General features: G+C 38.9%; 1 protein-coding gene across 42 annotated transcripts in view; it reads right to left on the bottom strand.

Moving 5' to 3' along the window:
• The window catches only part of RBFOX1 (RNA binding fox-1 homolog 1), a 1,748,893-nt gene that overhangs the window by 354,562 nt on the left and 1,366,732 nt on the right, over positions 1–27,599 (bottom strand). The window contains exon 2 of one of the 42 annotated variants that reach the window (XM_069085429.1): positions 19,009–19,182. The exons of the other annotated variants lie outside the window; for them this stretch is intronic. The gene's annotated coding sequence lies outside the window, so the exon portion shown is untranslated. The remainder of the gene's footprint in view (positions 1–19,008; positions 19,183–27,599) is intronic. 42 annotated transcript variants of the gene reach the window in all.

Raw genomic sequence — 27,599 nt, 5'->3', positions numbered from 1 at the left:
TGTGTGTGTGTGTGTGTGTGTGTGTGTGTGTGTGTGTGTGTGTGTGTTTTCTAATCAGACCTCAAGGCAAATATTTCCCAATCCTCACAGGAATAAACTAGTTTCACTTCAAACAATTGTTACAGTTTGAATCCAATTGACTCTAGACAAAAGTATTGAGATAATCAGCATATTAAAGCCAACACTATAACCATATGTTAATTATGTAAATGATTCATTTTAATCAGCTAGAACCATGTAAAGAGTTACTAGGAATGCAAATGCAGGGAGTTATTAAAAATCTCATTATTATTCATCTTGGTTCCATGCGAGAACGTATCCATCCAAACAGATGAATTAATAGTTAGATGAAAGATGAAAGAGCTGGAGGGGAAGTCTGTGGGACACCATCTGTCTGGCTTTGAATCCCTCTCAGGCCTCCACGACATGGCAGAGGCTGCAGAATTTATGGAGAGGGCTAATATCGGGGCTATAGGCTTCCTGATTTGTGGTCAAGTCTGCTGAAAAAACCTGCTGCCACAGCAGCAATGAGATAGAAGAGGCTTTTGTTGGAAGGGGTAAGGGGAAAGGGGATAGTTACTAGGTAGATTAGCATTTACTTCTTGATTCTTTTTAAAAAGAAGGAAGTTTGCTATAAAGAGTGTTCTGTGTGGAATCAAAACATGTGTTTTTGAATCCTGCCTCCAGCATTCATTTTCTGACTGAGAAAGTCACAAACTCTAAGCCTCGATTTTCTGTCTATAAAATGGGAATAGCATGAACACCCACCCTTTTGGATTATTATAAAGATCAAATGAGATTAAGACTATAAAAGGTTTTGCAAACCTTATAAACACAATATATGCATTAGCTGGTATAGGTATTCTTTTTATTCTTTATTTTGATTTAAAGGAAGGAAAGGTAAGACATGAGGTAGATTAAGCCTTCAAGAAATAGGTCCATTAAACTTTTCAGCATATGAACCCTCTTGGTGGACTCTCGGAACAGAATGACACATAAATTTTTCAGACATGACCATGATGGTTTGTTTTTTTTTGGTGAACTTGTTTGTTACAACTTAAGATCCTATCAGAGGGGTGAGAGAGTTGCTGGGATATAATTGTGCTATGAAAAAAAATCATCAATAAAACTTTTGAAGAGAAAAAAAAATAGACTCATCATCCCGAAAGTTGGACATTTTTTTTACAGGTTTGTTCATAAGAGAAGAACATAATGAATTAAAATAATGAAAGAAGGAAATAAGCATTTATTAAATAACTATTGTGTGCCAAGAATCATGCCAAGTGCTTTATACATCTCATTTGATCTTCACAACAATAGGAAGGAGGTGCTATTATCATTGCCACTTTATAGCTGAAGAAACTGAGGCAGAAGAGGTTAAATTCCTTGGCCAGGGTCAAACAGCTAGAGAGTCTGTATTTGAATTGGAACTCAGGTCTTCCTAACTCTGGGCCCAGTACTCTCTCCACTTTGCAACTCAGCGTCCTCTAAACATCAGATTGTAGAGATTGTAAACTCTGTGTAGTTTTCATCTGTGTATCCATAGCATATAACACAATGCCTTTGACAACACAAGCTCTTAAAAAATATTCCTTGGATTGACCAGTGTTGTTGATTCCATAGGGTATTAAGAGTTTAATTAATTAATATTAATTTAATTAGTATTAAGAGCATGAGAGTCAGGAAACCTGGATTCTGTTCTAGTCCTGCCCCACATGAACTGTGAGACCTTAGACAAGGTTACTTGTGGTGCCTTATCTTGAAAACAAAGACATCCTTTGTACTAATTGATCCTAAAGATGCCATTTCGCTCTAACTAATCTAATAATTTAAAATGCCTTTATAAGGAATGTTAGCAACTACATTAATAGTATCTCCAAAAAGGTTTCTCATCAGTCTTTAGGTGAAACAAGGGACAGAGAGATGTAGCTAGAATAAGAACTGAGTTCGAATTGTGTCTCAGACATTAGCTGTATGATCCAGGGCAAGTCATTTAACCTCTCTCTCTATTAAATGGAGACAAACAATAGTACCCATTGAATTATTTAGAGAAGTCAGTGGGGTGGAATCAAGATGGCAGAGTGATGATGACTTGGCAGCAAGATGATTTGCCTGAGTTCTCCTCCAAACCCCTTCAAATATCTTTAAAAAGTGATTCTGAGAAGTCAATAAGATGATATACAGGGTGTACCAAAAGTGAAGTATTAAGATTTTAGTTTTTAGTAGATTAAAACCATACTCGGACTCTTGGGACATTCAGTATATAATGCTTTGCAAACTGTAGTTCGTCATTTTGTTGCTGTTCAGTTGTGTCTGACTCTGTGTCCCCATTTGGGGTTTTATTGGCAAATATAATGGAGTGGTTTGCCGTTTGTTCTACAGCTCTTTTCAATGATTTAAACAGGGTTAAGTGACTTGCCAAGGGTCACACATGCCTGAGGCTGCATTTGAACTCAGGTCCTCCTGACTCCAGGGCTGGTGCTCTATCCACTGCATAGCCTCCCCGTTCCCAATCCCCCAAGCTACTTAGGGAGTTCTACTATGATATTCTACGCAAGACCACCCTCACTCACAACATCCCATTGATGACCACTCCCATTCACCCATCCAAAATGTATCTATCCTATGTTCAGATTCCTGAGAAATCTCTTTCTGTTTGATGACAGATAATTAACCAGCTAACCTCATCTCATCTGTAGGATGCTCTCCTATTCTTTCTAAGTCAAACATTTGTATTTTGACAGGAGTTACCTTAACAAAGTGCCTTAAACTTATAGGAGTATTTAAGAAGTTTGAAATTTCAGAAACCCTGGAAAAAACAGTGGTGAACCGGACATTTGGGGTATATCTTGGGAAGGAGAGAGGGGAGGAAGGGGGGAAAATTTCTAACTCAAAATCATAAAGAAGTGATTGTTGAAAACTAAAAATGAATTAAAAATAAATTTTAAAAAATTTCTTTTAATTTTAAATTTAATTTTCTGTGAATGCTTACTATGAGAAAGAATTATAAATCCTGATGATGGGACAAAGGTGTTTTGGAATTCTTGGGTGATTAATAAGTGATAGGATGGAAGGATTTGGGCAGTGGGATAGGTATCTGGAAGATGAGGGAGGATATGGGACTGCAGCTATCCCTTCCATATTGCAACTTTCCCCATAGTAATTTCAATATATTGTAGGTCTGCATAAGAAATTAAACGGGAATTTTGGGGAGTTTAACAGAGGGGATAGATAACATGCAAAGGCCAATAGAAGACAAAGAAAAAGTTTAGAAAATCAGAAATGCATAAAATATATGTATAGTATTATATATCATAGTAACCCAAGTTTTACAATAAGGTACTATAAACACCTCACAAAAAAAAAGAAAAAATTCAGACTTCTTCTCTGGTACAAAAGGGTCAAAAAATTTTACTTGAGTTTTCCAGGTTGTGGGAGCACCGTACCCCTAACCCTTGTCATGTGGATGGTATAACTGTATAAAGTTTTGATGACCACAAGATGGTGGACTGGGCCCTGGCTCCTGATTTTTCTGGTACTGCTAAGCCACATGGTTAATAAAGATTTTATTGATGTACACTTAAGCCTAGAGCTTCCATGGACCCAAAGGCCATAGCTATCAGGAGGTGGTATTATTATTATTTTTATATGCCCAATATCTGCACAGAAGCATGGACATGCCTAGTGTCCCAAGAGCCAATCTGAGAATATCTCCCTTTGAGAGGCAGCATGCCAGAGTGGAGAGAGTTTTGAAATTAAAGTTATTATGATGTATGTTCAAAACCTATATAACACACTTACTAGTTGTGTGACCTTAGACAAGTCAATTAACCTCAGCCTCAGTTTCCTTATTTGTTCAATGTGGTGATCTCTGTTATCGTCTTCTTAAAATCTTGCTGTGATGATCCAATGTGAAAATGAATGTCAAGCCCTTTGCAAAACTTAAAGCACTTTACAAATGTCAGTTATCATCATCATTATCACTATTAATATCCTACTTCAAATGAGGATGTGAAGAGCTGGAAAGAAGTTACATGCAATGTTTAAAAGAGAAGAATTTTGGGGGTGGGGGAGGCAGTGATGGCTGTCTTCTGGTATTTACAAGGCTGTCAAACAGAAGAAGGATTAGAGTTGTTCTGTTGGGCCCAGAGGGCAAATCTAGAAACAATGGATGAAAGCCGAAGAGGAAAATTTAGGCTTGATTTTAGGAAAAACTTTCTAACAATTAGAGCTCTCCAAAAGTGGAATGGGGATATGGAGGGAGGGAGTTCTTACTGTAGACCTTCAAGCACAGGCTGAATGACCTCTCCCCTTCAGCTTCAGATACAGGTTGGAACAGATCTCCCCTGAGATCCTTGCCAACTCAGAGATTCTCTCATTTCGATGCTGTAATAAATACCCCTGATACCTTGTATATGTTAACACCTTATAATGATAGAGGACTATAAAAATATGCAGAGCTGTTCTTACTTACACAAGGTCTTTTCCTTTCAAAAGAAATATATGAGAGGAAGAGATAGGTAGGAAAAGGCTGTAGAATGAAGGTTTTCCCAAATTGTAGGACTCAACTAAGGTACTAACCTTCTCTGGGGCGGTTAGGTTGCATTGTGGGTAGAGTGCCTGGGTTACAGTCAGGAAGTCTCATCTTCATGAGTTCAAATGTGACCTCAGACACTTACTAGCTCTTGGACCCTGGACAAGTCACTTAACCCTGTTTGCCTCAGTTTATCAACTGTAAAAAGGAACAGGAGAAAGAAATGCAAACCACTCTAGGATCTTTGCCAATAAAACTCCAAATGGGGTCACAAAGAGTCGAACACAACTGAATGACAAAAACACTTCTCTAAAAAGTACAGCAAAAGTCTCAAGGTATCATGATTCCCCAAAATCATATTATCTAAAGCCTTAAGGTTCCTAGATGGTAGCAGTAGACAGATCTCTGGACTTGTCATTAGGGAGACCTGAATTCAAATCTTGCCACAGATACTAGCTATGTGACACGAGGGAAGTAATTTAACTTCTATCAGTCTCAATCTTCCTTCCCATCTGTAAAATGGGGACATTAACAACAGCTGCCTCACAGAGTTGTGAAAATCAAGTGAGATCACTTATGTGAAGCACTTTGCAAATCTTACAGCAGCATATTAACCCTAAGTATAAATGAGACAGAAACTGAGTCTCAACATATTTCACCCCATAATTTAAAAGCATGTTTACCTGAGAAAAGTAAAATCAATAATTTCCATTTGGCATTTATTTACAAAAGAACAAACGTTCAAAATGCAGTGATTTGGGGGTGAGGGGCAAGGACTTCCTAAAAAGCTTCCTTTAGGCTTTGTTCTTCATACTCTAATTCTTTCATGTCTCCCTGCCTGATGCCTGCTAATATCGGTTCAGTGGAATCTCATTTTTGATCTCTAATCCCTTCCTATGTTTTCTTTTGCTTACTCTTGCATGCCTTTGTAGCAGTCATAATTGGATCTCTGCACTATTTTAACAGGCCTAAGAACAATGTAAGCTTGACAGACTGCAGAGAGGAGGCTAGCCTATTGAGATCTCTTCAGAAGCTGACCAAAGTCACAACCAACTGTACTTGGTACAACAAACAGATCAAATGGCCCACAGTCAAAGAGACTGAGTGAGAAGCCTCTGTGGTCTCTCATGCCGGGTCAGACGTGGTTAACAATTTTATTTTTTTTTAAAGATGAGACCTAAGGTTGGAATGAGCAAGATAAGAATAGACAACCAGTTGTCCTGAGATGTTTAGAAATTTATCTGCCTCCTGCTTGAAGGACCAAAGACTATTTTCAGCTCTAAGATTCTACAATAAATCTGTGATCATACCTTCCCTCAGAACATTAGACTTTTTTTCATTTCTTCTCTGGTTATCAGGATGATTTTAGGTCAAAGTGTCCAACAATCTAATAATATGAGTGACTGATCGTCAATAGAAAAAGGTAGATTTACCAATGTCCCAGAAGTCTATAGCCCTAGAGTAACCACTCTCCAAATGCCCTCTTGTTGCAATGCAAAGCTGAAGAACAAACAGTATGTGATGATTGTAAAAAGCAAGTCTCAATTTAGGTTGGCAATCCTGGGTGCACTGTAAATGCTTCCTTGCTTGGAAAAAAAAAAATCTGGCAGAGTCCTTTCACATATTTATTACCCTTTGGAGTGTTTCATCTGTTTTTCTGGTTCTTGGTGACATTTATATCTCATGATGATGTTTATGGTTACAAAGGGAAGAAAAAAATCCTTTCATAATCCAGATATAGGCCTTAAAACTGAGTCTATCATGCAGTTGTATGCAGAGCATTTGGGATGAAATATAAATGTGAATGGTCTGTCCCTCACAATTCAGATCAGATCTGGGAGGCTTGGCTGAAATCTACATTCCAAGCAATGAGCTGGTACCACTGATATATTCACATGCCATACTTCACAATCTTTCTGCTATATTTAAGGGGTGGTTGGCACACATTTAAATTCCAGGTCATCTTCCCCTTTGGAAAATGCAAAAGTCAAGACAAGTCAATCCAACAAACATTGATTAAACACCTCCTGTACTAACTGTGGAGGAAGAAAAAGAAAGGCAGAAAAATGAACCTCACAGTCTAATAGGAAATAAGGAGCCTAACATAGAGAGGTCTTGACCCTCTCTGGTTTTGGATGCTTAGTAATATTGGTGTCCATATCTGGTTTTTCCTTTGTTCTCAAAGAGGACCATGACACCTAAGTGAATCGGATTTAAGGGAGAGAGGGATGTGCAAAGACACCAGCCTCAACATGTGGAAGGTAACCTGGGTGTAATGTAAAGCATGCTGGATTTACAATTAGAGGACCTGGGTTTTAATTCCAGCTTTGCTACTTACTAGCCATGTGACCTTGAGTATGTTACATAACTTTTGTGTATACCAGCTACTCACCTGTGAAAGGGGATTGGAGACGATGTCCATGGGGACTCCCTTCTCTCTCAATCTATGATACCATCCATTTAAAATGTTAGAGCAGATAAATACAGTAGTTCAGATGTATATTGTATTTTGGTAGTTCTCTTAACTCTTTCATTGCTTTGGGTCAAGTACTGTACCATCTATCACGCCCTCAAATGAGGGAAGACTATGATCCGAGAGAAAGGACCAATCACTTTGAATCAGAAAACCTGGCTTCTAGATCCATACACGCCATTAAACTTTAACCACATTGCTTTTATTTCAATTCTCTCATTTGTAAGAAAAAAAGAAGGAAAGAAAAGGAAAAAAAAAAAGGCAGGCCGGGAAGAAGGAATTAGATCTCTAGGCCCCTCCCTGCTTTTCCAGTCTTTTTATGTATACCCTTTCACATACACACGACAATTCAGCTACACTGGCCTATTCGCTGCTTCTCAGACCACTCTCCATCTCCAAACTACGCCTTTATAATTTCTTGTCCTCCCCACCCCCCAGTCCTGGAGAGTTCTCTCTTCTCCCTCCCACCTCCTTCCTTCGTGACTCAGCTCAAATTCTACCTCCTACAAGAACCCTTTTCCTTCCTCAGCTTCTACCCCTACCCATCCTCACCCCACACTACTAGTACTATTCGTTCTGAGATTACTTTCCATTATGTGTCTTGTATGTAAATAGTCATTTGTAACTTGTCTCCCCCACTAAAATGTGAGCTCTTTGAGGGCATCAACAGGTTTTCACCTTGATTACCACAAGGCCTAGTAAACAGCAAACACTTACTAAATGCTTGTCAAATGGTCTGTTGACTAATTATTGCACCTTTCAGGTATGAGCAGATGCTTGTCTCCCAATTGATGCACTAAACTAAAAAGGTAGAAAAAAAATTAGGGGGACAGACAGGTGTCAGAATAAAACAGAGATGGTCTCTTGGTGTCTCTCCTCCGTATTTTTCACCCCTAAGAAGACGATGCACAACTGGGCAACAAAAGAAAAAAAATCTTTGGGTGCCATTTCTCTTCTCCCTCTTTTAAAAGCCACAATATGATCTTTCCTTACTGTTGATTGACACCTGAATTTAAGGAGAACTAAGGTTAACTATCAGATAATGCAGGCCTCAAATTATTCCTGCCTCTATCAGCAAAATGTTTCAAGCAAATATATATTAATAGGGGGTGAAAAGGGGAGACGGTTCTGAATTAGCCAAACACTTGGCCTCAATTGCAATATTTATTTAGCCACAGTCTGCAGATATCTGTGTTAAGTTCACCTTTATCTTTGCACAAACCTATTTGTAAGAACTTTAAAATTACGTTCCTGGGTACTGATGGTCTTGTCTTCTTAGCTCTGTGGGCACAGCAATTGAGCCATATAACATGTGAAAATTAGTTTATACCTGCCCAATAACAACACTAGCAAGTGGAAATCTCAAGTCTAATCTCTAATTGTTTCTAAGATCTGGTTGTTTGGTATCATGGGTACAAACCATTTATAGGATTGGATTCAACATTTCTCCCAGATTTCTGATTGCAGAAAGTGGCTCTCCTCCACCTCACACCATTACCCCCCCAAAAAAAAAGTTTTCCCTGAAATATGTCCTTTTTTCTCACCATAGGATTTGAGAAAGGCCAAAATACTCCCCCCATAATCATGGAACCTGTCAGCAGCAGTGTCAATAATGTGATCCCCATGCCACAACCGGCTCTAATCACCGGCTAACATTTCTCTCTTCTTTTGTACCCAGTAGCAATAATAAACAGCTGAGGGAACACTTCCAGCTCTGTAGACTTACTCCTTGCCTCTGAAACCAACCCAAACACAGCTACTCAAACCTCTTTAAAAGGAGTCATTAAAGGCTTTAGAAAATGCACTTAGCATTAAGCAGAAAGATTTTTGCCTTTCAACAAAGCAACTTAAATGGATGCAATAAAAAGGTATCCAGTGACTTAAAAATGGAGCTTGGAGTTTCAGTTATTCAGACTGCGATATTCCCTCAATTGCTCTACAAACTTCACAGAAGTACAGGCTGTCTTCATTTCCCCTGAACCATTTCAACACTCTTCTCATTGAGTGGCTGCCTGGGAAAACCTAATAGAGATTCTCCCTTAACGTGATGATGTCCACAGACACAATCAGAAAGCCTGGCATTTAAAAACCTTTTCAACTTTTACCCCAACCTACATTTCAAGTACTTCCTTTTGAGGGGGGGGGGAAGGGGAGAAAAGCAAGGCAGTTGGGGTTAAGTGTCTTGCCCAAGGTCATACAGCTAGTGTCAAGTGTCTGAGGCCAGAATTTGAACTCAGGTCTTCCAGACCCCAGAGCCATTGCCCTATTCACTGTGCCACCTAGCTACTCCTCAAGTATTTCCAGTACCCATTACTCTCTATCTACAACCCAGCCAAAGTGGCCTTAGTACTACTGTTCCTCATTCATAACACACCCTCTCTGACTGCTATCTCATCTCTTTTGTACTGACTCTGCCTTGAATGACCTCCCGCCTCACCTTACATCTCAGAATCCTTGGTTTCCTTCAAAACTCAGCTTAAGCATCATCTTCTACCTAACATCTCTCCTAATCCCTACCTTCCACATATAGCTACTACCTTGCCATTTTCATCATTGTCATCTTGGTGGTCTCCTCCCCATCCTTCAAAGAGAACTTTCTGGGGAAGAAAACTCCCTCTAGCAATGCAAGTTGACCTGTTCTCTAGAATTTATAAACTTTGGGAGCTATCCCAAGCTCTGAGACGTTAAGTAATTTGCCCAAAGTCACAGAGATAGTGTCAGAAATGGAACTTGAAATCAGGTTTTTTTACCTTAATGGCCAACACTCTATCCACTACACCCTGGTGTCGCTACTACCTAGCATGTATACAGCTATATATGTACCTGTTGTCCACTCCAACAAGACAGTAATGTTGAACCCAGAAGAAGCATGGGGTTAAAACCTGAAATATGGACATTTAACTATAGTTTAGGAATAGAAAAACACAAACCAAGTCCATGATCAAAAGTACTAGAATCTGCCTTCTCTTTCCTAAGCAGATCACACCAATGGTTCAACAGGTCTTGGGAGAAAAGCTAACAGACTCTAAAGCCAGTTCTTTATCTGTGCCTCAGGGTTCTCACCAGTAAAAGGGGGACATCACACATTTATATGGCATTGTAGTTGGTAATTATCATGAGAATCCAGAGTCAAAGAAAGGAATATGGGTACATTGATAGAAACAACTCAGCCTCCCAGGACACATTTTGTTCCTTAAGCAATAAATGGCTAATCTGGTTTTCTCTTTAAAAGATAGTTAATCAATTTCTAGGAATTATAGGGTGATAAAGGGAGAATGAAACTGAGGTAGAAACAGAACACTCTCATGCCTTGTCTCTTTAGAAATCCCATCATTTCCTGTAACAAGAATGGCAGGTTATGGAAACATACTCAACAGCACCTTATGGTCTTGAATATTTTAATATTGTCAGAATATTACCATATTAATACCTGCCACTAGAGGCTTAGTCTCTTTCTGTGTAGGGGACAGAGGGAAAGACTTAGATCTTCCTTGGAAAAAATTTAGGAGATAACTGAGAGAAAAATTATTTAAATAACCATTATTAAAAGATGACACTGACGATGATGATGATGATGATGAAGATGCCAGGGTTCACTTGCCATCTGCCTCCATTTTTGGCATGACTTTTCTCTCTCCAGGTTTACAATTTACCTGTAAAGCATTCATGTTCAGCTACATTTATACCCAAGTCTATCAACCCTCCCAGGACAGTGTGTGCATATCCAATGTGATGACAATGGACGCATAATTTATTTTCTGGAGTGAGTTATGAAAGTTAATCAATAAGAAGTGGAAGTCTTGTAAATTATCTATCCAAGATCAGCCTATTAAATGTTTGGCTTCTACAAGACTGGTTTTAGTTGAGGGCTCAGAATACACTATTTATTATCTCACATGCAAGATAATGTGATTCTCAGGCGGATGAAGGCAGGCCTTGCTATTAAGACAGAGACAGTAAAAATAAAAATGAAATGTGTTTTGCTACAACAGCAAATCCTGCTCCTGCTGTTGCCAGGAGAGAAAAAAAAAATAAAAGGGGAATTAAAAGCAGACTGAGAAAGTTATCTTTCAGTGAATGGATGGTATAGACTTAGAAAAGTGTGGGAATTAAGATAAAAGTGGAAAACTTTTAGCAGGATGATTTCTATGCTAATACTAAGATAAGGTGTATAGAGTAGCCAACTGATATGTGTTAGGATCATACTGCAATAAATTGCTGGCATTCTCTTGCTCTCACACTCTGCACCTGAGACTTAACTCATCTAGCTGAGGCTGCCAGATTCAAATTGGTCCCTGCCACAATAAGAACCAAATAAGAGTTCTGGGCATGAAGCAGCATTACTCATCAGTTACAAAGATCTTTTTCCATCAGTTCCAAAAAAATTAATACCTACTGTGCACTATGTATAATTGATGTCATATTGCTTGCCTTTTCAACTAGTAGGGGAGGAATGAGATAAAGAGGGAGAGAATTTGAAATTCAAAATAAATAACAAACTAAAAATAAATAAATAAATATGCCTACTGGGTAACAAATGGACTAGGTACTTAATAATACTATCTTACTTTTACATAACATTGAAGTTTTCAAAGCTCTTTTGAATACCTTGATTTGATCGTCATATGACTCCTGCAAGGTAGGCAGTTATACTAACTGTATAGATGAGGAAAAGGAAACATGGAAATGCCACGACTTGCTATGATCACACAGATTATCAGTGGCACAGTTTGGACTTGATTCTAGGTTACCTAGCTCTAAGCACAAGAGTCTTCCCATTATATCATATTGAGTCTCTCTTTTGGTGCAGATGCCCTGAATCTTGTCTTTTCCTAGTTGCTTTGTCTTGCTTCTTTATCTCCTTGGACTTCTGACCACTTGCTCCATGGCATGTCAAATCTCTAGCATACAACCTTGCTCTTACCTTTGGTGCTTGTATGGTTGCCAATTTGGAATTCAACTGGCCCCAGAATCCTGTGTTTGCTTTTACTACTGCCTTATGGATATTGCCCTACAAGTGGTGTATTGCCTTGACTATATTCTAGTGTGCATATAGGTTATTCTTAGTTCACTTAATTCCAACTCCTTATCCTGCTGACCTGTAACCTTATTCCCTAATAAGGGAATAAGAATTTATCAATCACCTACTCTGTGCTAACAGCAGGTAATCTGTGCATAAGCTGAATGAATCAGTTCAGCAACTTATACCGAGGATAATACACAAAAACACTTGTTGACTGATTTAAATGATTAATAACTCCATCAATATGTTCCATTACTAAAAAGTACTATGAATCATAATCATGATATTACATGGGACCTCAGTATTGTCTCCACCAACACTGATATCAAAAGCAGGAATCTTTTCAATTCTTTCTGTTTATATCTGCTATTATGTGATGGGTACTAAATCTGGGAACCAATGAGACATAAGAGATCTGACCAACTCGATGTGATGCTTCAACCTTACAGGTAAAGAAGAGGGTCTTTTCCTACAGGTTCTGCAGTGTTGGGGTTTCTAAATGTTAGTCCCAACTGGACATGTACCCAAGGGAAGGGAACCAAGGCATACAATATGCTGGATGTTACTTTGGGGTATATCAGTTCTTCCTTAATGCACTTGAATTGTCTTAAAGATGCTATATTTACTCAATTATCTTCTTCACTCCCTCAACACCATCATTGTTTTGAAGGGTGATAGAAGATGGATGATCTCTCTTGGTCAAATATTTTGGCTCATTAGCAGGAGTCACTGTCTCTCTGAAGGCATGGTCAAAGTTCAAAAACATGAATGATTCTAGTTGCTGTCAGTAAAAGGAAGGGTATTGAAAGAAGTGATAACAATGGTTAACTGATCAAAAAAAAAAACTTTCTATGGCTGTCTTTGTGTTGAGTTATGAGAATTGATTCTGTTAGACACAATGAGTAAGGTCAAGTTACTCAGAATAGGTCTCCCAAACTCCATTTTATCAAATACCTGCTTAAAGAGGGGAAATAAGCATAAATCAAATAGATTCAAGATTTGGGGTCCATTTTACAGGCTCACCAAATGCCCCTGAGTAGTATACTGTGAAGGAAGAGAATACTTAACAAAATAATAGAGAGTTTCTGTTTTAAATCTAGTTTTGTATTTTCCTTGATTTATTTCAGAAACTAATTTTCTCCAACCTCTGTTTCAATCATGGGAATCTGTATGTCTACACCAGTCACTGTCCATTTAATGAGAAATTGTGATTTTATGAAATGTGGGAGCAGAATGTTATAAGCTATGTTCTGATTAGTACCAACAATGAATAAATACCACATTGAAGTGGTTGAATGTATTCAAATCCACACTACTCAAAGTTAAAATTATATAAAACATGATCATTGGTTCCTGTCCAATGGAAGTATGCAATGTGAATTTGAGTAACACACGCATTTCGGGGGGATTAATTATTCTCAATTATTCAGACCTATTGTGTAATGAACTTGCCACACTGACTTCCTTATACTTACCCTAACAGCATTTTCAATGTCCCTGGAAGAAGAATTTGAGTCAGGAAGATTACTTCACTGGATATGTTTTCACTGGGTTTCCAACTATATAACCCCTTGGAGCTTATGAACTAACTATAAACTGCACTCATTTTTTATTTATCATTACAGGATCTAAGAGCTATAAGGGATGTTGGGATCATTGGATTCTACCCTCTCCATTTACTCAACCATTTGTTCAGGTATGTTTTATTGACATCTTTTGTTTTTACATCACAAGCATTTTTGAAAACTCCATTTTGGAGATGAGAAACCTGAGGTCTCAAGGTGGGAAACAATTTTCCCAAAATCACCCTGTAGGAAGAACCACCAGGATTCCAATCCATGTCCTCTGTCAAAAAAACAAACACAAAAAGCCATGGTCTTCAGGGGAAGCTAGGTGGTAAAGTGAATAAAGCACCGACCCTGGAGTCAGGAGGACCTGAGTTCATATTCAGTCTCAGGCACTTGATCACACTTATTAGCTGTGTAACCTTGGGCAAGTCACTTAACCCCAATTGCCTTGCCTTCCCCCCTCCAAAAAATAAAAAAGGTCTTCGAATTTTTTCATAATACAGAATACTGGATCATCCATCTTTGTCCTTCATGCCTATAGTGTGCATTCTCCTTGCCTCACCTCACCTCTAAGAATCCCTAGTTTCCTTCAAGGCACACCTCAAATACTATCATGACTTTCCTCCCTAGGGACTAATGCCTTTCCCACAAAAATAATTACCATGCATCTGTTTTGTATACATGTTTAACAACTGGCTCTCTGAAAGGAAAAACAAAACTTACTGGCACATTTTTAACTTTAACATGCATTACTAACATTTCCTTCATCACTTTCTTAAGTCTAGGCAATCAACAAAACAATAAATCAAAGCACTGATGTGTAATGCTTCATGTAAAGCTCACCCTGAAAATTTAACAATCAGTTTTCACAGCCAGTTCAAGTTGGCTCCTGTTTACCTTTGTACCTGTTTTTTCCTCCAGCTAGAAGATAAGATTGCTGCCTTTGTATCCCTTAGTACCTAGTTCAGTATCTGGTACATTCTTCCATTAGATTGTAATCTCCCTGAGAGCAAGGAATGCCTCTTAGCCTTTCTTTGTATTAGAAGGGCTTAGTACAGTACCAGAAACATAGTGTATGTTTAATAAATGCTTGCTAGCTGACTGACTACTAGCTTAATAAATGCTTGTTATTCTGACTTAAGATACAAGGTTCATGTGTGATGACCAACTTTGATAGACTCAGCCCTTCTCAGAAATGAAATGATCTAATTACAAAAGACTAAAGATGGAAAATGCTACTCACATTTAGAGAAAAAAAACTATAGAATCTGAATGAATACTATTCTCTTTTTTATTTTTTCTTTCACTTGGTTTTTCCCTTTGGTTCTGATTCTTCTGTACAACATGACTAATGTGGAAATATGTTTAATATGATTGTACATGGAAAACCTATATCAGGGGAATAGGAAAGGGAAGGGGAAGGGATAGGGGAAGGAAAGGGAGGGAAGAAATTTAGAATTTAAAATCTTATAAAAGTGAATATTGAAAAATAAAACTAAAAAATAAAATAAAATATTTTTTTAAAGCTACAATGTTCATCCATATGTATGACCCTACACTAAAATCTAGAGATTTTTAGTGTTGGAAAGGTCCTTAAAGAAATCACCTAAGTCAAGGGTGCTAAACTTGGCATCCAGAGAATCCATGAATGAGTCTGGTTAAATTTGGGGGGTATAGGAATTTGAGTAGAAAAAATTACAATTTAATTTTCATTAACCTCTAATTGAAACTTAGCATTTCCTTCAATTCTTTAAAAAACATGATTTTGAGAAGGGGTTGATCCAAAGGTTTTAGCAGACCAGACAGCCAAAGATTAAGAACCTCTGACTTAAAGTAACACTACTTTTATAGATGAGGAAGTGAAGTGATAGTGATACCCAAGGTTACAGTACTTTTTAAAGTTTTCCTAAAGTTTTTCATGCAATGTTGCCTTAGACAGGAAGGATCTTTTCTGGTGTATTCTGCCACACCCATCACAAATACTACACAAACGGCAAATGTTTACTGCATGACTGAAATGGGAAGGCTGACTAGCTAAATTTATTACCCGTACTTCCAAGGTTCCCCTTTACTCAGTGTCTTTTGAAAAATAATAGATTCTATGATCCAAACAAAGCTTATGAGGAGTGGGTACCTGTGTCCCAAGAATCATGGAATCATGGCCTTAGAGCTAGAAAAGACATTAAGGATCATTGAGTTCAACCATTTCACTTTACAGATGAAAAACAGGCCCAGAGAAGTTGAAGGACTTCGCCACAGTCCCTCAGAAACAGGTCAGACACTTGGACTACAAATTCATTATGTCTTTGATCAATGACTAAGGCCAGGTTAAGCTGACTCTACTTCCTGTAGCAGAGTAAACCAGTCTAGGGATAAATTCTAATGGTACCAGGCCTCAAGCTAGTAAGTTTCCAGGAATTCTAGTCTTCTGCTGGAAAACAGATGAATAGTGCCCCTTGGGCTGCTGTCTTCTGGGAAAATCTCACCCTAGATGGGGATTTCACAACTGCTGCTCATGGAGATATCTTGAAAACATCTCTCATACACAGATTTCACTCAAGGCAATGGTGAAAGCCTTGTGTGAATGTCACAACAGGGCGTGTCAAATGGCTTCCCAGCTCCTTCCCAGTTGGCCTCAAGGGGCAGCTGCTGACTGCTGAAAATACCATCCCCAGGAATGAGGATCAAGTAACAGAAGGAAAACTCTGACAACCTCCCTGGAACAGGTGGTACCAAACCCCCCAGGGAAGCACATTCTGCTTTCCCGTAAGCACCCTCACCAGCCCTAGCTACCTTTTTGAGATCACATGTGCTCACTGCAGGGTAGAATTTAGTCATCTGTGACCCCCAAGACCTGGAAGGCTCAGGGAGACAAGCAAAGAGGCATAATAGGGGGAGAGAAGAGGGATCCTTCCCTGAGGTCTAGACACTGTGAGGCCTATCCTCAGGAGACCAATACTAACTACAAATCTGTACTTGAATCTAGTTTTTCAATGCTACAAATCCCAAAGGAGATTCAATCCCCTGAACTGTCCTTTACAAACAGAAGTGAAAAATCACCCAGCCAGCCCCAAGACAGGCCTGCAATATAATGGAAAATGCAGAACACGGAGAGCTTGGGAATCCAGATGTACTCTGCCCTGGGAAGGGACAGACTTAATGAGACAAACAGGAGAATGTTGAATTTCTATAGCAGGTTTTCATTCTTTCAGCACATTATTTTTTTGAGGGTGAAGGAGGTAATTTTACAATTACACACATTTCTGTTCTCCCCAAGAGAAAAACTAGTCCCTAAACCAGTAAGTTGACAAAAGAAAAAGGCACTTTTCCCAATACCTTCTACCTCTTTGAAGAAGCACCTTAATTTCCCCCATACATTATTTATACTTTCAAGATAAATTTCAATTCAATTTTTAAAAAAGCATTTATTAAGCACCTAATATATTCCAGGCACTGTGCCAGGCATTATGGGTACAAAGACCATAAAATAAAATAAAAACAGTCCTCACGCAGAGCTTACATTTTACAGGAGGAAAAGAGGATGCATATAGGTAAGGATAGGGAGAGGACCTGTGATGTGACTGCATATGCAGCTTAGACACCCACTATGAGGCTTTAGAGAGTCGATCGGAGGGCTGAGATGCATGTATGTGTCCACCATAGCTCACACTGTATGTGAGAGGCAGGACTTAAATTCCTGATTTTCTGCCTCTGAGACCAGCCCCGTAACCCTGATGCCATGCTGTCTCTGTGTACACAAAAGTAAATGCAAACTCTACCAAGTTAATGCAAAGTAATGGGAGTGAAGGGACAGAACTCAAAACTGGGAGCTTTAGAAAGGCTTCCTTGTAGAAGGTGGCTTTTGGGCTGGTGCTCTGTCAAGAGGTGAGAAGGGAAAGCAGTCTAGGGGTAGCAGCCAGCCTGTGATAGCATGTCGAGAATCACATGTTGTTCTCATCATCAATTAAATATATACACTATGACCTTGACCTATATGGTCACATTGGCTGAAATCTGACATTATTATACCCATGCTGATAACCTTCTTTAAAAAAAATATATTTATTTTTATTTTTAATTTGTGGAATAAAACAAGCATTTCCATAACATGGTATAATAAAAAAGTGACTTTCAAATCTACACATCCTACCCTATTTTTCTCTTAAATGCCAGTGCTCCATCATCAGTGCTTTGCTGGATATCTCTACTGGATGTCTCGTCTTGTTAGCTTCTCAAACTTACTACATATAAGAATTCATTATATTTCCCCTCAGCTCATTCCTTTCCCTTTCCCCTTCCCCTACCAAATGTCACGTTTCTGCTGAGGGTATGACCATCCTTCCCAATCACCCAAGCCCTATAACTTCAAAGTCACCTTTTGACACTTCCCTCTTGCTCAAACCCTAGGTCAATGAACTGCTATGTCACACTGATTCTGTCTACACATCTTTTGCATCCACAGCCATCTTCTCCACTCAAATAACTACTATCCCAGTTTAGAATAATATCATTGTCATCTTGACTGTAACAATAAATTCCTATCCTGCCTCATTGCCTCTAGTCTCTCTCCATTCTAACACATCTTCCATGCAACTCTCCAGTTAATATTCTTATGACAAAGGCCTGAATATATGACTTCACTAATCAAAATTTTTCATTACTTCTATGATAAAACACAAATTCCTCATTTTGGCATTTAAAGACCTCAAAAACTTGCCTGTAATCCACATTTCCATCCTTATTTCATATGATTCTTCGTCATATACACTACACTGTAGTAACTAGTCTGCTAACTGTTCCCTAAACTCAACATGCCATTTCCCATCCCTACTCTACATCAAAGCTCTCCTGATGTTCTGGTAGTCAGTGCTCCTTTCATCCTGAAGTGCCTTTCCATTTTCTTATCTATGCCTACTGTATATCCCAGAAGAATATAAGCTCTTTGAGGAAAGAGATTGTTTTGTTTGTGGTTTCGTATTCCCTGTACTTAGCAGAGTGTCTTACATAAAACAGGTGTTTAATAAATGCTTGTGGAATTAAATTGATTATATTAAGACAGAGATATTTATTTCTTTGTGTCTCTCCTAGATTTGAGATTATTCAAAAGTTAACAGCCCTTCTTTAAATGTATTTCTGATTCTGGAGGGTGAAGAGAAGAGAAAGGACACTAATGGAATAAGAAGCTGTTACTTTCTTTTTCTAATGGACCCTCATCCCTATTCTTTTCCACATTCGGACCAGACCCAGCTGGCTCATCTTATCCGAATGCAATTGGTGAGACCTATCCATGACTTCTTTATCCAATCTATAAAAGGAGAATGTCATACTTTAGGGACTTAGGGGAATTAGGAAGAGGATTTATTTTTTTAAGAGAGAAAGTGAATTCATTTAAATTGAAAACTGATCTTACTCCTTAGAAGTGAGTATGGTCTGCCAAATTCTTGTGCAAGGTAAATCCTCTGCTGAGAGTGATGGAAGCTGACAAGGCATGGACCGTCTCCCCAGTCTCGGCCTCAACTCACTGATAGACGGGTGGTCAGGTAGATATCTCGATCTCTTGAGTAGGCCTTATCCAACTTTAGTCCTAAAAAGAGCACAAACTATGGCAGGGTCTCCTCAAGTGAGTTTTGCATTTGTCATATGCATTTATCCAAGCTTTAATAACATGTGCTTATTTTTAAAGGAAAAATGAATGTGCCTTTATTTTCATTTCATGGAGACAGGGGAGAAGGTGGTAGTGAGGACATGAATGGTCCCCACAAGCATATCTTGCTTCTAAGAACCCCTTTTCCCCTCTCTCTTGTTATAGCCTCAAGTTCCTGTGCTCAGTTTGATTTTTTTTTTACCATAATCTCTTTCTCCCTCTCCCTCATTTGGCTCTAGCGATATCTATGTTCTTTCTATAACTAAAATCCAAATTGATAGTTCAAGGAAGAGGGTCACACTTTTGTTCATTAGGGGAATGGGTAAAGTGGTAGCTGAAGAAGGGGTAAAAATCAAATGAGAGATTAATAAGGAAGGAAATGTTCTGATCGAGTTCCTTTTTTGCAGGAACCCACATGCTTGAAAAAGGTTGGGAATTGCTGTTCTAAAGGAAAACAAAGCATGTGTAGCCTTGGTTCTACCTGACCCAAGGCACGGTGTATATAACACATTAGGATTATACCAGAACCATGGGACAATGGTTACCCAAAAAATAAAATCACAATAACATCAAAGAATATTGTAGAGGATCTATGGAAACTCTATCTGGTTCAATGCAGGGCTACAAGATTAAGGTTAACATAAGAGTGTGAATGAAACAGACCTCATACCATTATAATGTCACATAATATTTTTCCTGAAGCTCCCTTTTCAACTTGCTTTTATATAGTTTCTTCCCATTAGAATATAAGTTTCTTGAGGACATATATTACTTTTTTTTTTACTTTTATCTGTATTCCTAGTGCCTATCACAGTCCCTGGTACACAGTAAATACTTAAGGTTTGTTGATTGAAATGGGCCGTGACATCAATTATAGAAGATATACAGATTTGACATAATTAAGTTGGAAGGGAAACCCTCCCTTGGAATGGGATGAATAAGCATGATAATATCTGACTAGAATCATACATTAAGAGCTGTAAGTTGTAGTGGCAGAGTGGATAGAGTGATGGACATAAGAGTCAGGAAGACTTGTGTTCAAATCCTATCTCTGACACTTAATAACTGTGTGACTCTACATAAGTCACTTAACTGCTATGAGCCTCAGTTTTCCCAACTGCAAAATAAGAAAGTTGGACTGGCTGGCCTTTAATATTCCTTCCATCTCTGAATATACTAATCATATGATCTTGTCCAACTCGAACTTCATTTTACAGATGAAAAAAAAGAAGTGCAGGAAGGTTAAGTGATGTGCCCAAGGTCACCTGCATAGTACGTAGCAGAAGGCAGACTCTCCCAGGTATTCTGCTTTCAAAGTCGATGCTCTTTCTTTTTTTTTAATTATTTTTATTTTTTTGCTTTTTGAAGGACAATTGGGGTTAAGAGACTTGCCCAAAGTCACACAGCTAGTAAGTGTTAAGTATCTGAGGCTGCATTTGAACTCGGGTCCTCCTGACTTCAGGGCTGGTGCTCTATTCACTGCGCCACCTAGCCGCCCCAAAGTCTATGCTCTTTCAACTGTTAAGACAAGAAAACCACAACCATGACAATGACAACAAGACTACCACCAACAAAAACCACTAGTTTGTGAGGATGTTGATAGTACAGGATCGAAAATGTCCAAGCTAAAACTCTAAAGTGTGGCATGTTAAAGCATCCTGCTCTGCCAGGCATGGGATGAATCTTTCAAAATGTGCTCCTGAAATTGCTGTTCCATTAAGGGGAAGGGGTGAGCACACATATAGCTTCTCACCATCACACCCCACAAGTTCTCACCCAGATGAAAGCAGTATGTTCTCTAGGGGAGTAAGAAGGGCAGAGAGGTATTCTGACTCTCCACTTCTATCATGTTACTGGGTGACAGGGCAGTCTGGTATCTGCCAAGGAAGAGGGACATTTAACTACACTATCAGTAGTGTTACAACTACTGATTACTGACATCCTACATGATAGGTAAAAACATCCCATATCTGTTAGGTGGCACACACAATTTTTTTTAGCCACTCTGTCAATGTGAACCAAGTCCCCCAGCTAAGATACAATAGGGAACAGCATGACAACATGCCAGGTGTGAAGGGGGGAAATCTTTCTACTCATTAGAGTCCTCTATCCCCCAAATAACTTCTGAAATGTGAGAGCTCAGGAAATCTCCAGAGTCAAATAAAGAGCTACAGACCACCCAGATACTCTATTAGGCCAAGAGAGTGAGCCTGTTTGCTTTGCTGTCTTATTAAGATGGTCACTATAAAGACCATGTCAATTCCACATTTTCTGTCAAAAAATTCCAGATATCAGGCATCATGGTATTTACACCTCTCACCAGAACAAATACAAAAGCTGTTTGAGGGAGGAAAAAACACACCATCGTAGTAACAATGACAGAAGACATAGCTCGCAAGCTGTCTACAGCCCCTGGAGTAACTGACATGTTTGACAGAGAATGTGTGTTGGTAACATTACTTGATTCTTGTTTTAAAGGGAAACTCAATTCGTATTTCTAGAAGGTTTAGACAGTGATAACTGAAAAGAAGTTTGTCTAAACAGAGCAACATAAACCATGGTGGGATGGTCTCACTCTCCCTTTCCCTTCCCCATCTCATCCTCTGATCTTCTCCCATAAGGATGACTTAACACACTAGGGAAAGAGACTGGAAGATAAAAGGTAGGGGAAGAACTCTGAAGTGACAGAGGAAGGAGACAATCACATTAGCCTTCTACTTGGAGGAATAATGGAATAGGCTGCCTGAATAATACAGGATTCTCATATAGGAAGACTTAGATGAACTGATGCAAAAGAAAGTAAGTAAGACTAGGAAAACAGCATATGCACTGATTACAACAATATCAAATGGAAAGAGCACCAGAAACAAATTACTATTTAATTCTGTCCTTCCTTCCCTTCTAGATCTAAATCAAGGTTCCAATCATCCCTTCTTGACAGCAGCAGAGGGCTACGGGCACAGCACTGCACAAATTCTGTTAGATTTAATTGGTGTGTTCGTCATTTTTGCCGAGTTGATTTTTTTCCTCCTTTCTTTTTTATCCGTGATATAAGGCATACTTCTCTGGTAGTGGGAAAAGGAAATTTCTAGGAATTAAAAGTGACAAATAAAAGAGAGCAATAACTTTTATGAATTGATACAATGATTTTCCTTTGTAGAGGCAGGAAAATAGAACTGAGCAAAAACCAATCTGAGCCTACCTGTATAATATTGAAATTATTTGTTGTTTTGAGTCGCTTCCGTTATATTCAACCCTTTGTTACCCCATTTTGAATTTTCTTGGCAAAGATATTGGAATGGCTTGCCATTTTCTTTTCAGTTCATTTTTATATATGGAGAAACTGAAGCAAACAGGGTGAGGTGACTTGCCCAGGGTCACACAGTTAGTAAGTATCTGAGGCCACATTTGAACTCAGGAAAATAAGTCTTCCTTACTTCAGACCCAACATTTTTATCCACTGTGCTACCTAGAGACCCTACTGCCACTGCCCAACTTAAGGGAAGCCTTTCACTTTTGGGGAAAGAATGTCAGGACAAATGAGTCTAGTTCAGGTAAAAAAAAACCATTCATTGGTGTATAAACAGCTTCCTTTCCTTCTCGAAATATATTCTTTGCTTCCTCCAAACTTCAAGACATGCTTTTGAGACTTATTTGGACTCTGGATCACAATGGTAGTCTTTAGCATTTACTTTTAAAGATCATTAACCATCTCAAATGCCTTTACTGATGCTTGGATCCCTGTTTTATATGCTCAGTGGGAGGTAGAGGATAAGATGAATTTGTTACTTTCATAGTCTTTTAAAAAAAATTAAATTGGGCGGCTAGGTGGCACAGTGAATAAAGCACCAGCTCTAGCATCAGGAGGACCTAAGTTCAAATCCAGCCTCAGACACTTAACACTTACTAGCAGTGTGACCTTGGGCAAGTCACTTAACCCCAATCACCCTGCTATCCCCCTCCAAAAAGCAAAAATTAAATTAATTAATTAAATTAAATGAGGTCACCATCACCTTCACTGCAGTTCAACCATGTGTTTCTTGAGAATGGATCTTCCTACCTCACCCAGGCTGAACATGCAATGGCTACTCACAATCCAAATCCCACTGCTGATCTACATGGAAGATACTCCATTTCAACCTGGATTAGTTCACCTCTCCTTAGGAAGGCCACCTTATCAGTGTCAAATTTTGTGTGGATCCCCATGAGCATTTGTCCTGTTGCAGCTCAGAATTCTCTAAGTTCAAAGGACCCAGTATCTTCAGTCTTCCCAAGTAGTAGGGACTGTGACATCAGCCACCACACTCAAATCATTTTTGTTCATTTGTACAGTTCTTATCTTTCTTTCTTTCCTTCTTTCTTTTTTTTTTTGCTTTTTTTGGAGGGGGGAAGACAGGGCAACTAGGGTTAAGTGACTTGTCCAAGGTCACACAGCTAGTACATGTTAAGTGTCCAAGGCTGGATTTGAACTCAGGTTCTCCTGACTCCAGAGCCAGTGCTCTATTCACTGCAATACTTAGCCTCCCCTGTCCTTATCTTTCTAAAAATTTTAGTCTTCCATTACCTTCCTGCAAATCCATATTGCTCACTTACCACAATTATAACAACTTCCCACAAATAAAGGAAATGGATATTTTCCAGTGTCTTGAAAAAATGTTCAGCGGCTAAAGAGATGAACTATAAAAAAATAATCAAGGAAAACCAAATTCATTCAGTATTTCTATGTTAGGAATTGTGAAGCTTTGGGAAATTTCCCTTCAGTTTATAAACCACAGATAATTCTCTGGAGCTTTCAAATTTCAGACCTAAAAGGACTCACTTCACTTCTAGTGAAATAATAAAGAGAGGTCTTTGATGGGATCCAGTAGATAAGCCAAGCTATTGTGCTACTCTGTTCTTTACTCCCCTCCAGAATGTCAAGAATAGCTTTGAACTTAAATTAAGCCCTTATATCATAAGGTTGATGAAAAAGAAACACTGGTGCCATTCCACAGTCCCATACCCAGATCAGATCCCCACTGCCATCGTGCAATGACAGATGGAATCTATTCTTATTATTTAACATTTATTAAGCGCCCACAGCGTGCTGGAAACTGCACAGAACAGTGGTGTAGGAGGTCCCATGGAGACTGTCCCAAGAAGCTGTGACCACATGGAGGAGCTGGGAATGGGCTTTCTGGTCCCCTTGTTCCATGTACGCTTGACTAGGGTGAGTGGTCAAGGGGTTAGTTTTACTACTAAGCAGGGGAAAACCCAGTCTTGGGCAACCCACTTGACAATGGTCTTGTACCTCCATGATCTCAGAGGTATCAGGGATAGGTTCATGAGAAGTCATGTTCATTTTAGGTCAGGATGGATTATTTCCTTTTGTGGGACAATTAACATCCTTCTGTTTCCTGGTCACCACCTATGCCCCAACCCTGATGAGACGTACTGCAAATGTCTGACATTGGTTAAATGGAGAAAGAAAAGTCTTTGGGTAAATCAAAGCAAATTCATCTCTATTAATGGGAAAGCTGGTCCAAGTATATCATGTGCCAAAGGCTGATCAGTAATAATACTGTCACATGTAAAAAGCTGCAGACTACACCACGGGAAAGGACTGATAACAGGATGCTGGTCAGATGACAGATAAAGCCAACAAACTTGAAACATATGTTGAAGACTTAGTAAACTTGAAATCACTATATAAATGTGAGATTTTTTGGTGCTGTTTTTGTTTATGTGCTTAACTCCATTATGACTGAAACCTACCCATCCTCCAGAGTTAATACAGAACACAAAGCATAAGAATAAGCCAACTGTGCACAGCAGTACCATAGAAGTGGGGAACCACATTCATGCTTATGTTCTAGAAATGGGTTTAGTGGGAGTGGGAAGAATTAGCAGGTTACTCTGAGCTGAGTATCAGGCTGGGAACTCCAGAAGGCAACTTTTTTTTGTGGAGATGTTGTAGAAAGAGTTCTGAGCTTAGAGTCAGAATACCTGGCTTGAATATAGATTCTGCCACATAATACATATGTGGCTTTAGGCAACTCATTTTACCTTAGTACCTCAGTTTCTTTACCTGTCAAATTAGGAGGGTTGTACAAGGTAACCCCTGATGTCCTTCCAATGCTATATCTATGATCATAAGAGTATTGTCATCACACTTGGCCAACATACACACACAAGTTATGAGTTCCTCTGGGGTGAGCTGAGACACCTTCTTTGACGGGAAGATGAATAACAGATAAGACTCCACCTCTTCCATGGAATTAAATTCCAATTTTGGTCAAGTCCTTAATTGCATGTCAAGAAGTTCCACAGTGGACCACACTCACTCTTACAACTCCTGGTAATTTAAACTCAATTTAAAAACTGTGTTAACAGAGAGGAAGACAGAGTTATTTATTTATTTATTTTGCATATGACCTGGTAGCCTATCCCTAGAAGAGCCCTGAGGAGTATTAAATTCACTGTTCCCGGGGTAATCTCTTTGAACTCTAAGGGGCAATGGGATATGCTGATTTCTTGGCATGCCAGTTGGATTCAAGTATGATGTGACTATCTTTAGATGGGGGAGAAATGTAAAGAGGCAGAAGTGTCTGCATCATAAATCACCTAAGAAAACACTTACCAAAACCACCTTTAAAAGACAGGGAGAGAGGCCCTGGTTCATATTCAAAGGTTCAGATTGCTGAGCACTGAAGCAATAAAGCTAAGTGTGAAACCAGCAAGCCTTTCCAGCCTTGGCTGCCCCTTGCCAATTTATTATAAAAAGCATACTTGCTGATATAGCATGCCTTTAAAATGATCAAAATGACAGATGGCTGCTGCAGAAACACAGCCTTTTTATAGTACTGATATTAATCAGAAGAGATTGACAGTGTCCCTTTAATCTTTTAATTAAAAAAGTACATTTCATATAAAACAGAATGGTGCTACTCTCAGGCATTTCCAAGTACTTCTATAGGTTGCAAAATCCAAATTATTTCCAATTTAATAACTTGGGTTGTTCTCCTCCCCCACCTCTAAACAAAAGGAGAAGCATGATGTTTCTAGGGGCTGGGGTTTGCCACTTTGCCTCTGTTCCCCTGGGAAATTCTCTTGGCCTTTCTAGTAGGTCCCAATTTTCTCATCTATAAAATGGACACAAATTCTGCCAATATGGGCTATTTCTTCTACTTACGGAGAATGCAAACCTTCTGTATCCCAGCAGTTGGCCTTTGTGAGTAGTTGTGTCTAACCTTTTAAAGTGCATCTTTGCTTTCGCTAGGGAAGTCCAGAATTTCTTTCTCCTGAACCTCTCCTTTCTACCACTACCCCCAACCCCCACAGGAAGAAAACCAAATAACTAAAATATTTTGCAGAACAGACCTTTCAGAAAATAGTTTAAAATAATCTGCTTGTACAAAGGACAATAAAACAGAAAGCTTAGCAGTTATCTAGTTATTATGATCACTGGAGACAATCGGGAGGGGTGACAATGGAATGAAAATAAATCACCGCTTTCTTCTCTAGATATGTTTATCTCTTTTGGGGGTAGGGGAAAAGTAAGACAAGAGAGGTTAAATCAGGTACCATATTCACTTGAGTATGAGCTACACTTTTTCCTTGCCCCAATAAAAAACATATTTCATAAAATCTAGTGAAATCTATCATTGAGGTTATTCATTCTGTTTATGCCACAGTAGAGTGAGGGATGGATCTGGAATCAGACAAAGGACCTCAGTTCAAATCCTGGCTCGGATCTTCCTATGTATATCACTTTGGGTTATATAACCATAACTTCTCTAGGCATAGGTCTCCTCATTTATAAAATGAGTGGTCAGACTAGATGATCTGCCAATCCCTCTAAGCTCTAAAACTATGATCATCTGGGATCTGGGATCTCATTTTAAGAATGTGGCTTATATTCAGAACACTATGACAACTGCCTCAATGTTCTCCTTAAGCCAACGTGGGCAGAGCCTCTATGACAACATTAACACATCCCCTGATGAGTAACATGAAGCAAATACAAACTGGAGACACATGGCCCTTGACAGTTATCAGAAGCACACTGTTTTTAAAGATTCTAGATGAATAGAACTCTCAACATCAAAGATGTTTGGACTACGAAACTTCTTAAATAGGCACAGTCAATAATGGCAAAAAAAATGATGGTCCTTAAAGATTGCCCACTAACCCATTTAAAATCACAATCTCAATGTGGCACCCCACAATTCTGCAGAGAGAGAGCTCAGACTTGGCACTTACTTCATTAGTATAATTCTATATTTTATTTGAACGTCTCTACCAAATAAATGAAGGACACATTGCCAGTATCATATAAACATCTTCATACTTCAAGGATCCAGGATCCTGCCAATATG

Source organism: Petaurus breviceps, unplaced genomic scaffold, assembly GCF_028583685.1.
Source record: "Petaurus breviceps papuanus isolate PSGF00001 unplaced genomic scaffold, PetGlider_PUasm1.0 118, whole genome shotgun sequence".
Classification (NCBI taxonomy): domain Eukaryota; kingdom Metazoa; phylum Chordata; class Mammalia; order Diprotodontia; family Petauridae; genus Petaurus; species Petaurus breviceps.
The sequence above is the reverse complement of the archived record's forward strand: the minus strand, read 5'-3'. Positions and strand labels throughout refer to the sequence as shown.